Source organism: Megascapheus bottae, unplaced genomic scaffold (assembly GCF_031878675.1).
Source record: "Megascapheus bottae isolate mThoBot1 unplaced genomic scaffold, mThoBot2.hap1 HAP1_SCAFFOLD_40, whole genome shotgun sequence".
In the NCBI taxonomy this organism is placed as follows: Eukaryota; Metazoa; Chordata; class Mammalia; order Rodentia; family Geomyidae; genus Megascapheus; species Megascapheus bottae.
In genome coordinates, this window is record NW_028327715.1 from 6,024,221 (window position 1) to 6,039,605 (window position 15,385).

Below are 15,385 nucleotides of genomic sequence, written 5' to 3' on the forward strand. Positions count from 1 at the left end.
CTTTCTTATCCTGGAAGAAGTGTCTGTAGAATGTTATGTGGGATCTAGCATTGAAATGTGAGTTCAAATCTAGGAAGACTCTCTGAATATATATATATATATATATATACATATATATATATCCACACATATTTCTAAAGGCAGCATGAAGGAAAGAAATATATTTGTGCGTACACCAACAGATGTCAAAATGTAAAATAAGAAGTATGGGAATCAACTAAGACACAGGCATGACAGCCCAGCTACTGAGAGACAAATGCACATCTTTCTTCCTTCTTTATAACAACTAGGGTAAAAGAGGAATAGGTCATGAGGAGAATTTCTTCTAGTCATTATGTCAGCTACACTTCCCAAGATGTTACAAATGCAGTCAACCAAAGGATAGAATCCTTTCTAGAACAAAGCAGTGGCATTCTAAATAGGAATATCGGCAGGAAACCCTATGAGATTCTTATCCAGTTTACTTCCCGAAAGCCAGAAGTATGGCTCAAGTGGTAGAGTATTCATCTTAATAGAGAAAGCTAAAGTAGAACACCCAGGCCCTAAGAGGAAACCCAATAGTACCTGCAGAGAAACATAATAAGAAAGAGAAAGAAGGAAGTCCACCTCCCTAGCAGAGACAGTCACATGCTTGATGTGAATGGATGGAAAGAGATATTCCAAGAATGGCACCCAAAAGGAAGCAAATGTAAATGTACTCCTATCTGGCAAAGAAAACTTGAAAGTATTACAACATGAAAGTCATTTCATTTTGCTAAAGACACTGTAATGATTAACCACAAAAAGGCAACTGATCCTCAATGCACCCAATTTGACACAACAGACATCGCTGAACATAAATGAGTTGATGGATCCCAACCATGTTAGATCCTTTCCAAAGAATCCACAAGAAACCAGATTTAACTGAAGACCCAGAGCCAAAGGTAGCACATATCTGCAGAATATTCCATCCAGCAGTCCCAGAATAAGTATCATCCAGGCAACCCCAAGCTTTCCCCTAAGGAAATAATATTTAGAGCATAGAGGCAGCATTATTCTCTTTTTTCCTTTTCCTTTCTCTAATACTCCTCCGTAGTAATTATTCAAAGAGGTTTCTTGGCAGAGTCTAAAGGAAGTCTTAACAGGACATATAAGAAAAGATAATATTACCATGTGCTATCATACTATGGTGGAATTCAACTAGAAATAGACATGGAAGTAAACAATAGAAAAAATTAAAATACATAGAAATGGAATAAAAATCTGAATGTTTAATGGGTTATGGAAGAAAGAAAGGAGGGACATGTAATCAAATGTAGAAAATCATTGGAGCCTCTGACTATATATTTTGGTTTCATTCTTTAGCGATATTTTATCTGATACCTCAACTGAACTTGACAAAGGAACCAACAATGAAGGGTAAGGTCCAAATAAACATACAATGTCACCCATGTGTATTTATGCATATTTACATGTATGTAAATACAGTCATCCATGAAAGGACAGTCACAGAAAAGAAAGTAATTGAGATTAGGGACCTGTAATTATAGATGACAACTGAAGGTCTTTGATATTTTTCTAATTTACTTTGGCCATAATATCAGTAGTTCCTTTCTAAAATGTTAGCTATTTCTAAGAAGAAATATCAAGAATGTTTCTTGTTCTTAATCTATTTTAATGGCCAAAAACAATTTAATGTTTTGCTGTAAGATTTAGCAGGTTAAGAAACTTCTTTCTATTGAATTTGTTTTCTCTAGCTAGAGGATGGTTATCTCCCTCTCCCTCTCTCTCTTCCTCCCTCTCTCCCTCCCTCCGTTCCTCCAGAATGAATGAGTAAAGGCTGGTCATTACGGGGTTTTAATTTGATATGTATTATCCAAAAATGCCTTACTTCTAAGTTCACGTTCAGGCCTAAACAAAAATTTACACAGTTATGTGCTGGATGTCTATTTCAAGAGATGGTGATGAAAAGACCAGAGAATCTTTTCATGCTGTATTCATTCCTGATGTGTCTCCTTCAATTGCTGTGAGGAGACTGGTTAAAATATAATGACTAGGATATCAGATGTTCATGGGAGACGTGACAGCTGAAGACACCTCCCTCATACCATTTGTGATTTATTTAGGGGATGAGAAGGCTTTTACCATCAAGTGAGGGTTAGAATTTTATGTGAATGTGAAATACTACTAAATAGTAAAAGCATGTCTGTGCGATCATTCCAACATATATTCTGGATATTAATGCGAATAACTCATGAAATACAAATCCTTTTTATCACTCAGAGAGGCTGGATGGATAGAGAACAATAGTGCCAGCATGGAGGGAAGAGAGAAAGCAGAAATGTAGGTGGTAGATCAGCTTGATTAATTCCATAGCAAGGGAAATGGAAGATAAAAACAATGCTACCAGTGGTTTAGGAAAAGAATTTGTCAGTCTTGCATAAGTGGTTGTTTAGCACAGGTGAACATTTCATTGAAGTGAGAGGCCATATTTTTAGGAAAGCACACGAAATACCCCCTTGCATATACAGTATATGTAGAGTTAGTTTTCAGGCAGTTATAGCTATTTGGGGAGAAAAAGTAGGTTTTGGAATTCTCACAGTATTTGACTGTGTGCAATTTAATTATTGATGTTGATAATAACTAGCAGGATGCACATGGATGCACACAAGACAGCCCTAAGTGGTCAGATACCCAAATGTCGACAGACTTGTGTAGAAAGCTGTACAGAGACTAAGCACCATGTTTGTGGGAACCATTTGGAAGGTCAGGGAAGTGCAATTTTTTGTGCCATTCTTTCTTTTTGCAAATTGGGTGAAGGATTGAGACTGCAGAGGAGAGGGAGTTTTCTCTGTCCTGGTTAGCAGTGGAGAGTTCTCTGCTTCTGGCCTGCCACCCATTGGTACTCTCTGCAAGTAAGTCAGTAAAGACATCCATGATTGTTGAAAATAAGAAGGGAATAGAAGGAACAGAGGAAGCAGAATATTGGCTGTGACCTCCGGGTTGAGCTCCCTTGAATTGCATTGCATTGAAAGTCATACAAGATGGCATTAGGTACTGTGGTAGGGGGAACAATTCTTCTATCTTGTGTGAAAACTTTACTTTTCTAAGTTCCATGTTTAAGTTCCTGAAGAGATTCAAATCCATTCTATTGTAAAATGGAAATACTGCTTTTCATTTAAGTACAGGTCTCCTACTTCACACCATAGTACCAGAGCAAATACCTAGAGGGAACAGAAGAGCTGGAGATGGCGATGTAGCTCAAGTGGCAGAGCATGTTCCTCAGATGAACACAGTTATGGTTTTAGTACACAGCCTTGTAGAAACAGTTTGGTTTCTTCTAAATGTTCCAACTAATTTTCTGTGGCTGATTTTATATTATTTTATTTTTTAGAGATGACACAGCATTAACTGCCATTGCAGTTTGTGACCCAAGCATTAACATTTGGTGAGTTGAATTTTCTGTCATCTGAGTGTAAATTCACTTCTAGGGTGAGGTTAGTACCCAATCTATATGACAGCTGATCAGTGTCCTCATGTATCCTTCTCTTGTATTGAAACTAAATTGAAAATGATAGCGTCAGGCAGCAGATACTTGGTCATGGTATACTGTGAAGTAAAACATAGTAACCGTATCCTTATTTACCTATTCTCTACCTTATTTACCTATTTCCTACATGCAACTTGTACTGAGACAATGGAGGAGAGAGTCCCAGTCAGGAACAATGAGGTGGCCTCAGTGTTTCTGAGGTGAAAATGTTGGTGGGCCTCTTTCCTTCTCTAGAAATCTGGTACTTAGTAGACAGGCTCATTTTTCAGGTATGATGAGAGTCCAGCTTTTAGGCTGTAGTTTCTTGTCTTTTGGTGAGAAGCAGTTAAGAAATCAGCCAAGTTAGTGACAGGAAGGAGAGAGAAGAGCAGACTTAGAAAGCTGAAAATCAGATTGTATAATGGATTGAGTTCTTCTGAAGTGAGTTGCATGTACAATTAAACTACATGATACCAATAATCAGTGTGTTAGGTTTAGTAAGAGAGAAAAATTCTTTGACCGTGCATAAAAGCTTTCTTTTGAAGTGATAAATATGTAAAAGTTTCCATTTCTACAAATGTGTAAGTGTTAGGTTAACTTACTACCTTAAGTAAAAAAGTAAAACTATGATTGCACTTGGTATTTGGCTGTATATAATTTAATGCTCTTTAGCGTGGATAAAAATGATCCAGGAGAATTTGGGACAGAAGAATTCAAGCAAAGGTCAGATATAGACATATACATCAACGTGTATAAGTATATGTTAGGAAACATATTGATCATTTCTGGGAAATTTCCAAGTATTGTCAGTGTATCTTCTGTCTGTCATATTATTCCTTTTTCATTTTGATGAATAAATGAGAAATGAGTTGCACAAAAGTGTTTTGCTATTGTAGGGAGCAGTGTATTAGGTTTACTAACAGAGAAAAATTCTTTGACCATGCATAAAAGATTTCTTTTGAAATAATAAAATACAACTCCCTACGCCAAATTAAATTCCTTTGTTCATTTAGCTAAATATGTAAAAGTTTTGATTTCTACAAATTTGTTAGTCTTAGATTAACTTACTACACTGAGTGAAAACGTAAAACTATGATTGCACATGGTATTTGATTATCTATAATTTAATTCTCTTTAGCTTGGATAAAAATGACCCACCAGATCTTGGGACGGAAGAATTCAAGCAAAGGTCAGATATCTACAAGTAGATAAACATACATAAATATAAATGTTATGAAACAGATTGATCATTTCTGGGTAGTTTCCAAATATTGTCAGTGTACCTTCTGTCTGTCAGATTGCCCCTTTTCCATTTTGATGAGTAAATGAGAAATGAGTTGCACAAAAGTGTTTTGCTATTGTAGAGAGCAGTGAAGGGAAACGCCTAAAACCCCCCACATTGCCAGTGTATGAGATCCTACTACAACTGGTTGTGTTCCTTTGGTCTGATGGCAAAGACACAGAATCCTATGCATTTATTTCCTGCCATAACAATTTCTTCACAGGTGAAGAAATACAAGTGTCAGATCGAAGTGGCTACATGTTTGTTCGGTTCTTTCCATATTCTGTTGGCTATGTCCAGTTCTTTGATGGTTATAGACTTTCTGTAGGCCTAGACCTTAAATTATACATATTATTTTCATTGTGCACTAATGCCAACTTTTCAAAACTGTGGTTGTAAGGTTTGTGACAGTGTGAGTACTTTATGGGCACCATTTCGATTGGATAGACAGATGGCTCCACAGCATTATGTCAAGCTCCTTACTGCTCACATCTGTGAATACAGGGTTCGTGAATAAATTTATGTTTACAATGAAAGAGGTAGGAGACACAGAGAGAGAGATCGATCATATCCACACGTGTGTGGCAGAGTGGCAATACTCTGATACTATGGCTTCAAGTCAGGGCTCCAGGAATATTTTACTTTCTTGTTTATCACTGTATCTCTTCTTCCTCATTCACACATGCAATGCATTTTGCTCATTCAGTGGAGATGGACTTCTGCCAGAAGGAATACTCTGGAAGGCTTCATATTGCTATCCTCTGCTGTTCACCCCCACTGTAGACAGAATCACACCTGTGAACCCAAGTCTACACATCCATCTACCATTCTGGTGAAATCCTAAGGGGAAGTGTCATTGAACAGGCAAGCCTAGGTAGGAGGGATCACCATGCCATCACCATAGGAGGTGCAAGGACAGGGCTCTGAGTTCAGAGTTCAGTACTGGAGAGAAGTTTTGGCAGCGACAGAAGAGATAGAGGCATAGTACATTTGACAGAGCATCTGTGTAGCATGCACAAGCTATAGTTTTCTAACCTAATATTGTTATAAATACAACATTCCTTCCCACATTGTCCTACTTAATTTTTATATGTTTCAATTTGTCCACAGCAAAGACAGTAACTTAACCACGGTTGTTGCTCATTCAAACGAAGACATCAGTACTGCGTGAGTTAATTTTTTTTTATTTGGGGGATCATGTATAGAGTGCTTACACTTATTTTCCCCAGATAGTAGGTGAATTTCTTCTCACACATTGATACGCCTGTTTATGTTTTCATCCCATTTCCCATTCCCTACACCTTTCCAATCAACTTGCTTTATCCCCTCCCTCTCCTCTTTCAAATAAACATATGTAATATTCCAGGTAACTTTTCAGATACAATAACAATATGAGATTAACAATTAAGGGGAAAAAGGAAAAGAGAAATAACATAGTACATTAAGAACAACTAACACAAGATAAAGCTCTTGTTTCTGTATTCTAGAATTTTTTTCATTTACTGTAAGTTGATTCATTTTTCATCTAATTGATAAATCATTTTGGAAAATGATGGCTTTTCAGAGCACACAGGACTGCCTGTTCATATCACACGTAATCATGACATGTTTTCAAACTAAGTAGAAAATGATTGATAGAGCCGATCAAAAGACAGTGGTTCTTGGTGTGCTGTGAAGACAAATACTAGCACCCAAAACCCTTAGATTAGCATTTCTCATTATAGGCCCAAATTGTCACCATACCATGAGCAAAGGAGTAGCAAGGACAGGGCTCTGGGGTGAGATCTCAGTAGTGGCAGGAGTAGCAGGGACAAAAATGGTAGAGATGAAGCTCTGTTGGCAGCATTTTTGTGATGCATTCACAAGACCTTAGTTTCCTAACTTAGTGTTCTGGAAAAAAAATGCATGATTAATTCCCACATTTTCCCAGTTAATTATTGTGTGTTTTTAATATGTCCACAGTGAGGATAGTGGCTTAAGAGCTGTTATAGTTCATTCCAATGAAGACATCAGTAGTTGGTGAGTTGATTTTTTTTTGTCATGTAAGTGATAACTCCTTTTGCACAATGATACCTTCAGGGTACACAAGCACCGCTTATCAATACTGAATGTAATCATGATGTGTTTTGAAACTCAATAGAAATGATAGAACCTGTCCAAAGACACTCGCTCATGGTGTGCTATGAAGGCAACGACTAGCACCCAAATTCTTAGATTATCACGGTGCCTGTCAGCTACTCCGAATGTGGCAAGGGACCTGGGAATCCTTTGCTGAAACCAAAAAGTAGGCCTAGCACCAGTAGCTAAGAGGTGATCCTTCCTTCTTTTGAATGCTTAAACCCTGAAAGGCCCACATTCATACTGAAGGGGAGCCTTACTTCTAGACTGCTTTTTCTTATTCCTATCTGAAGAGCAGGAGCAGCAGCAGGGAATATTAGATGATAATTAGATGATATGTAAGTCTTGAGTTCTTCTGAAGTGAGTTGAACGTGAACAAGAAGTCATTATCTACTAGAGTAGGTAGATTTGTTGGGTTATGGTATACTTTTCTTTTTCCCTCTCTCTCACTTTTTATTTTTTATTTATTTTTTGGTAATCCATTGGCTTGAACTGGGTGCTGTCCCTAAGTTCTTCAGCTCAAGGCTATTAGTGCTCTACTGCTTGTGCCACAGCGCCACCTTGGGTTTTCTGGTGGTAAATTGGACATAAGAGTCATGGATTTTCATGGCTGGGTTGGCTTTGAACCATGGTGCTCAGATCTCAGCCCCTGAGAGATTTGTGGATCACTTTCTTTTCTAATACCATTGAAGCGTTGGAGAAAGACTCAGTCATGACAATATGCTTCAAGTACATTGTTAACATTAGTAACATATTCCTCTAGAAAACATGACGTTTCCAACTTGTGAGTCTGTAATTGATTGGACCAAAGGAGCTGATCCGATGTGCAGAAAAGTAAAAGAAACAAAAATAGAGGCTACTGAGTCTGCACAGAACTGCATGTATAAGATCAAGATCATGCATGCATTCCTGATAGTTCAGAGCCCTGTCATTGTGAAATTAGTGTCTACAATGGCACTGTGTCTTGCTCTGCCACCATGCAAGACTTGTTCTTATCCAAGTCTGTTACACACTGAAAAGGCTCGACCTCGTGCCACACATAGTATTAGAGCAAGGTAGATATTTATAATGATGGCAATAAAAAGTTGGCACAAGGAGTGGAGAACCTGGAACTTAACTAGGAAGAAAGAGGAAATTTGGACTGAGAAAACAGAGGGCCATTAGGGAGAAAACACAAAAAGCTAAGAGCACTGCTTTCACTTAGTTGTAAGTCACGAACATAAAGATTTTGTTCTATCTAATTGTCTCAGATTAAATTTTTCACACTTATTTGCATGGAAAAGTGGTTGATAAGTTTCAAAGTGATGGATTGACATGGGAATAAATGTTCAATAGAGGGACTACACAAAAGTTCCTTGCTCCAACAGTCACTCTGATGATTTCCCCAGCATGTGAATGAAGGACACTGAAGATTTCAGATCAGAAATGAGTCTGTAGCTACTTTTTCTCATCTAACTGTAGTTACTTGGAAAAACTGGAGGTTTTGATTAGATGTGAGGAAGGTCATGGATAGTCGACGAGCCCGCCTTCCCCTTAGTGATTTGAGGCCAAATTTCTTTGGTGGCTTGGTGAGTAATGTGGTTGTTTTCTCTTTTGGAGATGACCTTGCACCTGTCCTCCTTAATGACACACTGAACTAGAAACACACTCACTCCCAGAATGCCAGTCATGCTAACTGTCATTTTTGTGTCATCAAGTGTATTTCTTCATGGTCTGAAACTGTAAGGTTGCATTTATTTCAAATCAACGTGAGAAGAGAACCAGTTATAGGGAAAAAACAGTGCATGAATGTAGGACCTGCATCAGAATTTGACCCAGAATTTGAACTCCTCCGTATTCATGTGATATGTGACCATAGGTGTTTTTGTTACTTTAGCACAACTGCACATGATCCTTGTCCAGCACCTGATGATGGCAATGTGACAGAAAGGTAAGATATAAACCAAGTGTAGAGGTGGAAGTTTATGTTCATATTATATATATATATATATATATATATATGTGTACAGACACATGTACTCATAAGTATGCACATACACATGGCTGGAGCTGAGCACTTGGACACAAAGAAACACCAACACCATGAAAGGACTGGTGGCAGGCGTGATGCAGCGCATGGCAGAAAGTAAAGATCCTGTGTTGGAACACCAGTGCTGCTAGGAAAATGAAAGAAGCATACATCAGGAAGGGTCAGCCTGTCACACATGCCTCTCACATGGCTGTGTGGTGAGTGGAAGTTGGATGTGATCTCATTTAGAGGCCTGCTTGGGAAGGCACTTATCTCAAGCCGTATCATTTTTATTCTAATTAAATGGTGACCGAATTCACTTATCTTCTGATTTTAGCTACTAATATGTATGGTGTCATATGAAGTAGCAATATGACATGAGCAGTGAAAATCGATTGGTTCATATGTAATCAGTTTTTTGACTGAAAGTTTATGCTAAAAAAGAATCCTTTGTGGAGCAAAGTCGAGGATCACACATAAGCTCTTCTTTAACCAGTCCTAGGTCATCTTGTGAGCCTGTCTGCCTAATTCCACATTATGGTGAGAGTTTTATGAATATGACGAAACTTTTTCTTCCTATGGCATTTTGTCATCAGAGTCATGTAGTTTGGTTTCTCTTCAGATTGTATAAATCTTTCACTTTTTAATAAAGATACTTTTATAATACTATTTTCTGAGGTCCTCATTGCTAGCCTATAAAGTCCTATTGTAGTAAAAATAAGAAGTTCAACAATACATCTTTCGGCATTTTGCTGCTGCTGTTAATCCATGGTCTCAAGGTACTCTGAGCTCTCCTGGAATGATCTTTCTTCTCCTGCGTTCAGTGTGCATTGATTACAGGCATGCAGAACTATAACCAGGTTGAAATCTTCTGTCTTCACAGGCCTGATATGATCAATTAGCATCATTTTCTAGAACAGATGACATGGTAGATTGCTACGTGTAAAGTTTAGAAGATCAGCTTGCTAGTTAAACATTAATTATAACTAACTTGACCCAAGCTGACGGTTTCTTTTGCATTCCTTTTTATTCTTTAGCAAAACTGAAGTAGAAACCAAAAGAGTACCTACAAGTGGATTACCATTTAAAATGTAAGATAGAAAGTACAGTGTGTGTGTGTGTGTGTGTGTGTGTGTGTGTGTGTGTGTGTGTGTGTAAAGAAGCAAACACGGAGATCACTGTATTGGCATCCAAGTGTCCATATATTTCTTTCAACACTGTTCTTAAAGTCTTCTCACAATTAAGATTTTTTTAAAGAATTATTCTTTATTTTTCAAAGAATTTTATTTTGAAAAGGTATACAGACTTGTTTATTTGCCTCATATTCAGAACAAAAAGAGCAAGGGCCCCACCCACTGATGCTGGCTGAGATGGAAGTGTAGCATTCCTGCCATTCTTACTGGCCCACAGCAATGGGAGAAAAGCCTGCTGTCAGGAGCTATAGCTCCTTAGTGTTCTGAGGCAGGTAGTGGCATAGGCTTTCTCATGTTTTCTGGGGTTCCGTGTCTTCACACTTGGTTATTTTTAAATTAGCTGCACTGCTCCAGAAGCAATTAGAGGAACAATACTGGATCAAGTGTTGGGAGTCCTCATCCAATCCATCTGCTCATCTTATTCGGGTTCTACCAAACTATTTTATTGCTGTTCTTTTACTCTCAGAAGCACATATGAGTCTGGATCTAGTTTGGTAACTGCCCTCTAAAGGTCCACCTTCTGTAAGTTGGGAGGCATGTGCTTTAAGGTGACATTTTTAAGATAAGTGTCCTTGTGAGCCATGTGCTCTTTGGTGAAGGGAAATTCCTCTGGAGAAAGGCTGCAAGGTTCCCCTTCAGGATCCTGTCTTCTCCTTCTCTAGAATGTGAGGGAAAAACTTCTCTATCATTGTGAGTCAATACTGCAAGCAGCTGCTAAGGACATAACGGATTCTCTCCATCTCCATTTGACGTATACTAACCTTCAGATCTCCCTTTTTGGCTCTTTTGAGATTTTCTTCCATGTGATCCAGCTGTTCTGTGACGCATTCTACAATTTCACACTTGCTTTCCAGAAGTTCAGGAGCAAATTTTGCATCCTCCAGGCCTGCTCCAGCCTTTCCATGAGCTCTGCAAGAGTTAGGACCACCTCCTCACTGAGTCTTGCCCTATGAAATCCAGTTCCTCTGTCATCTTCTTTGAAACCAGGAACCTCACCTCCCGCCATCCAACTCCCGCACTCCTGCACCAAGATTTTGTTTTTAACTTCAGACTCTAGATATATTTATGGCTATTTTCCCCATATATTTATATATCTTAGTTTACTCTAGAAGATGACAAGACAGCTTCCCCCCAGTAAAACCCTGTCCTAGGTAAATTTGCTTTACTTAGGTAGCAAGAGGATAACATTAAACATGGAAGCTTTAATTTGTGGCACTGAATGATGGCCTAAACAGGGCACCCTTCAGAAGGTACAATTAATGACCCACCTAGCTTTTCAGCAATACAAGCATGTTGAGGTCTTCCAGCCCATTTGCTTGACATTCATGCTTTATGCCTTGAAGCTTCTTTGTAATGGCATGGAGTTCACACAGATCATTTGACTTTTTTTGCTCCCACAAAAATATCAACTCTTCTAGAATTTGTGGTTTCAAAGCTTGCATCATACAAAGCATAGTGACAACCTGTTTCAAGAAGCACTCCCCCAAAATGCTTGAAAGGATCAGTTATGGTAACACCAACATCTCCATCCAAAATTACTTTGCCTTCTTCAACAATGATGTAAGTTTTGTCTGCAATGAGACAAAAAAGGACAACCTTCTTCCTTTTCTTGCTTTATTCTGGTGTGGAGAATTTTTAAACTTCCATGTCATAGAAAATGTGACACACTTCAGCAACTTGCACTCTAGAGGCCATCTTGGCTGGGGTGGTCACAGGGACTGGAAGGGCTGGGAAGGGAGACGGCCAGTGTCTAGACTTCAGAGCATTTTCCTCACTGAAGCGGGCATTAAGATCTTTACAGACTATTCCTCTGTCTTTGGTTTGAGATAGGATATATGTAGCAAGTCATTTAAGTGTCTAGCATGGGCAAGTTCTTGGGTCCAATCCCCATTACAATGTAAGAGAAAGACAATTGGACAAAGGGAAGACATAAAAGATGAAGACACAGAAGAAAAAGAGTAGGGGGAGAAAGTGGCAGGAAGAGGAGAAGAAGGGGGAGGAGGGCAGGGGGGAGGGATTTTCTTATTGAGGGAATCATCATTCCTACATTTGTCGCTTAGATACTTCATGTGGACTCTCTCAGGGAGATTAAAGTTCTCTTAAGTTTTACAAAGCAGTAGTGATTTAATTATTTTATTTGGAGGTAATAGGATGTAGGAGGCTCCACTGTTTTCTGAAGACTCTTTAGCAGAAAACAATGAAACTAAAATCCTAGAAGTATTCATTATCCTGCCAGAGTGCTTCTGCTATGGTGCTTCTACCAAGTGAAGTGAGGGCCACAATTCTAATCCCAAGGATCGAGCTCCTGCCTCAGGACTGTGGTTTCTGAATCCTATCTGAGACAGAAGCTTCAAGATGATGCTGAAGAATGGATGAGATGAAGGAATCAGCAAACTGGGTGGATTGAGGGCATTTACACCTCCAAACTGCAGCTGATTAAAAAGACAAATCAATGTTGTCACTGACATTTGATTTGATTGTGAATGCCACAGCTCAAGTCTTGAGTCATCTCACTTTACAGTTAATATATTTCATTAAAAAATTATCAAGTATCACTGGGTGCCATTGGCTGACCCCTTCAATCCTAGCTATTCAGGAGGCTGAGATTTGAGGACTGCAGTTCAAAGTCACCAAAGCACAAAACTCCAGGAGCCTCTAATTAATCATCAGAAAACTGGAAGTGCAGCTATGGCTCCAGGAGCATAGCACAAGCTTTGAGCTGAAGACTTCTGGGAGAGCAGCCAAGCCCTGAGTATAAGACTCTGGACCAACGCCCACCGCATTCTCCCCAAAAATCAAGTATCAAGCCAGGTGAAGGAAAAAGAAAGAAAGAAAAAAGACAGACAGAGAGAGACAGATAGAGACAGACAGAGAGACAGAGACAGAGAGATGGAGAAAGGGAGGGAAGAAGGAAGGATGGAAGGAAGGGAGTGAAACTAAGAAAGAAAGGAAATAAAAGAAAAAAAATAAACAACTGGTCTGAGTGGGTGGTCTACTATTAGATTGCGTATCTAGCACACAGGAAACCCTAGGTTTGATTCCTAGGTACTACATGCACATAGAAAAACTCAGAAGTGCTGCTATAGTGGTAGGTTGTGGTAGAGTGATAGATTGCAACAGCTCAAGGACAGTGCCCACACCCTGAGTTCAAGACCCAGGACTAGAAGGACAAAACCAACTAAACAAAGCAAAACAGCCGAAAAACTCAATGTTCAGTGTTTCATCTCTGTGAAGACATATCAAGACTTTATAGGGCTGTGAGAGAAGCTCCATCAGGAATGATGAAGGAACTTGTGAAGGCCTGGGGCACCCACCTAACATAGAGACAACACTACCTGAGAGGGAAGAGCACTTGTAGGATTCTTAGCTTCACTGAACTTTCTGAAGGCACCTCTGCTTCCTGCCTACCACTACCTCATGCTGTTCCAAATGCGATTGTCTTTATGTAGCCACCCCAAGAAGAGTCTTATATCTAAACAAATGATAAATTCCAGGAGACAGGAGACTCACCTAAGAATTCTCCATATGTGTTTATATATATATATATATATATATACATATATATATATTGGCACTGCTTTGCTGAAATTATGGAATCATGTATACTATGTACCTCATGAATACTATACACCTGGTACTTTTTACCTCAGTCAAGGTAGACGACACAGATTCTGGGCAATGGTGTCTCATGCCTGTAATGGTCAGTACTGTTGAGATCTCATGAAGACCATGGTTCAAAGACAGCATAGGCAGGAAATGTATGAGATTGTGATTTCCATTTAACTTGCAAAAAGCTGAAAGTATGGCTCAAGTGGTAGAGTACCAGAATTGATAGAGAAACCTAAGGAAGAGCAACCAATCCCTAAGATGAAGCCCTAGTAGTTTCAGCACAAAAATATCCCAAAAAGAAATTCACCTCCTTAGCAAAGACAAGTACAGGTTGAAGTGAAAGGATGGAAAAAGGTATTCCCAGAATGGAGCTGAAAAGGAAGAAAATGAAAATGTATTTCTATGTAACAAAGAAAACTTGAAAATAATACAAGATGAAAGTGACTTCATGTGGCTAAAGATACTGCAATGATTAGCAACAAAAAGGCAGCTAAGCCTCAATGCACCCAATTTCACACAACAGACACCGCTGCACATAAATGAGGAGATGGATCCCAACCATGTTAGATCCTCTCCATAGAATCCACAACCGATTCAACCGATGACATATAGCCAATGGAAGCACATATCTGCCTAATATTCCACTCAACAGTCACAGAATAAGTATCATCCCAGCACTCCCCAAGCTTTCTCCAAAGGAAATATTTACAGCACAAAGGCAGAATTGTTCTTTTCCTTCTCTATTACAATGTAATTATACAAATGGTTTTCTTTGTAGAGTATAAAGGAAGTCTTAATAGATACACATAAGAAATGATTGGGGGAGCTCTGTTTAGTCTTTTGAAGAAATGCCACACTGTTTTCCATAGTGGTTGAAGGAATTTGAACTCCCACCAACAGTGGAGTAATGATCCCTCCTGTCCACATCCTCTCCAGCATCTGTTGTTATTAGATTTCTCAATCATGGCCATTCTAACTGGAGTGAGGTGGAACCTTAGAGTTGTTTTGATTTGCATTTCTTTTATGGCCAGAGATGTCGAGCATTTCTTCATGTGTCCATAGGCCATTCATATTTCTTCTTCAGAGAAGACTCTTAAGTCTTTGGTTCATCTGTTTACTAGATGGTTGTTTCTTTGGAGATTAGTTTTGAAGTGATTCATTTTTTTTGAGCTGTTGATACATTTTAGATGTGAGGCCTTTGTCTGTTGTATGGTTAGTGAAGATCTTCTCCCACTCTGTAGGTTGTCTAGTTAATTTTCTAGCTATGTCCTTTGCCATACAGAAGCTCTGCAGTTTAACGCAGCCCTACTTATCTAGACATAGAGCTCCCCTATGATCCAGCAATTCCACTACTTGGCATCTACCCAATCGTCCAGAAACAAGGACATACTAAAGCCACTAGCACAACGATGTTCATTGCAGCACTAGTTACCATAGCAAAGAATGGAACCAACCCAGATGCCCCTCAGTTGATGAGTGGATCAACAAGATGTGGTATTTATACACAATGGAATTCTATGCTGCTGTCAGGAAGAACAACATCGCCCCATTTGGAAGGAAATGGAAACACTTAGAAAAAATCATATTAAGTGAAGTAAGTCAGACTCAAAGGAACATAGGCTCTATGGTGTCCCTCATTTGTCATAATCAGTAGAAACCTTGAGCTC

General features: G+C 39.0%; 2 long non-coding RNA genes and 2 pseudogenes across 2 annotated transcripts; 2 read left to right on the forward strand and 2 right to left on the reverse strand.

Moving 5' to 3' along the window:
* The first annotated feature begins 1,273 nt into the window (after nucleotides 1–1,273).
* On the forward strand, nucleotides 1,274–4,806 carry LOC150039436 (uncharacterized). The gene is made up of 3 exons (XR_016534371.1): nucleotides 1,274–1,398; nucleotides 3,374–3,427; nucleotides 4,647–4,806. It is a non-coding gene; the product is annotated as an uncharacterized LOC150039436 (long non-coding RNA).
* A 1,128-nt stretch (nucleotides 4,807–5,934) lies between these two features.
* On the forward strand, nucleotides 5,935–10,007 carry LOC150039437 (uncharacterized). The gene is made up of 4 exons (XR_016534411.1): nucleotides 5,935–5,957; nucleotides 6,753–6,809; nucleotides 8,785–8,838; nucleotides 9,954–10,007. It is a non-coding gene; the product is annotated as an uncharacterized LOC150039437 (long non-coding RNA).
* Nucleotides 10,008–10,488: 481 nt separating this feature from the next.
* On the reverse strand, nucleotides 10,489–11,081 carry LOC150039438 (DNA replication complex GINS protein SLD5 pseudogene; annotated as a pseudogene).
* Nucleotides 11,082–11,200: 119 nt separating this feature from the next.
* On the reverse strand, nucleotides 11,201–11,927 carry LOC150039439 (destrin pseudogene; annotated as a pseudogene).
* Nucleotides 11,928–15,385: the final 3,458 nt, after the last annotated feature.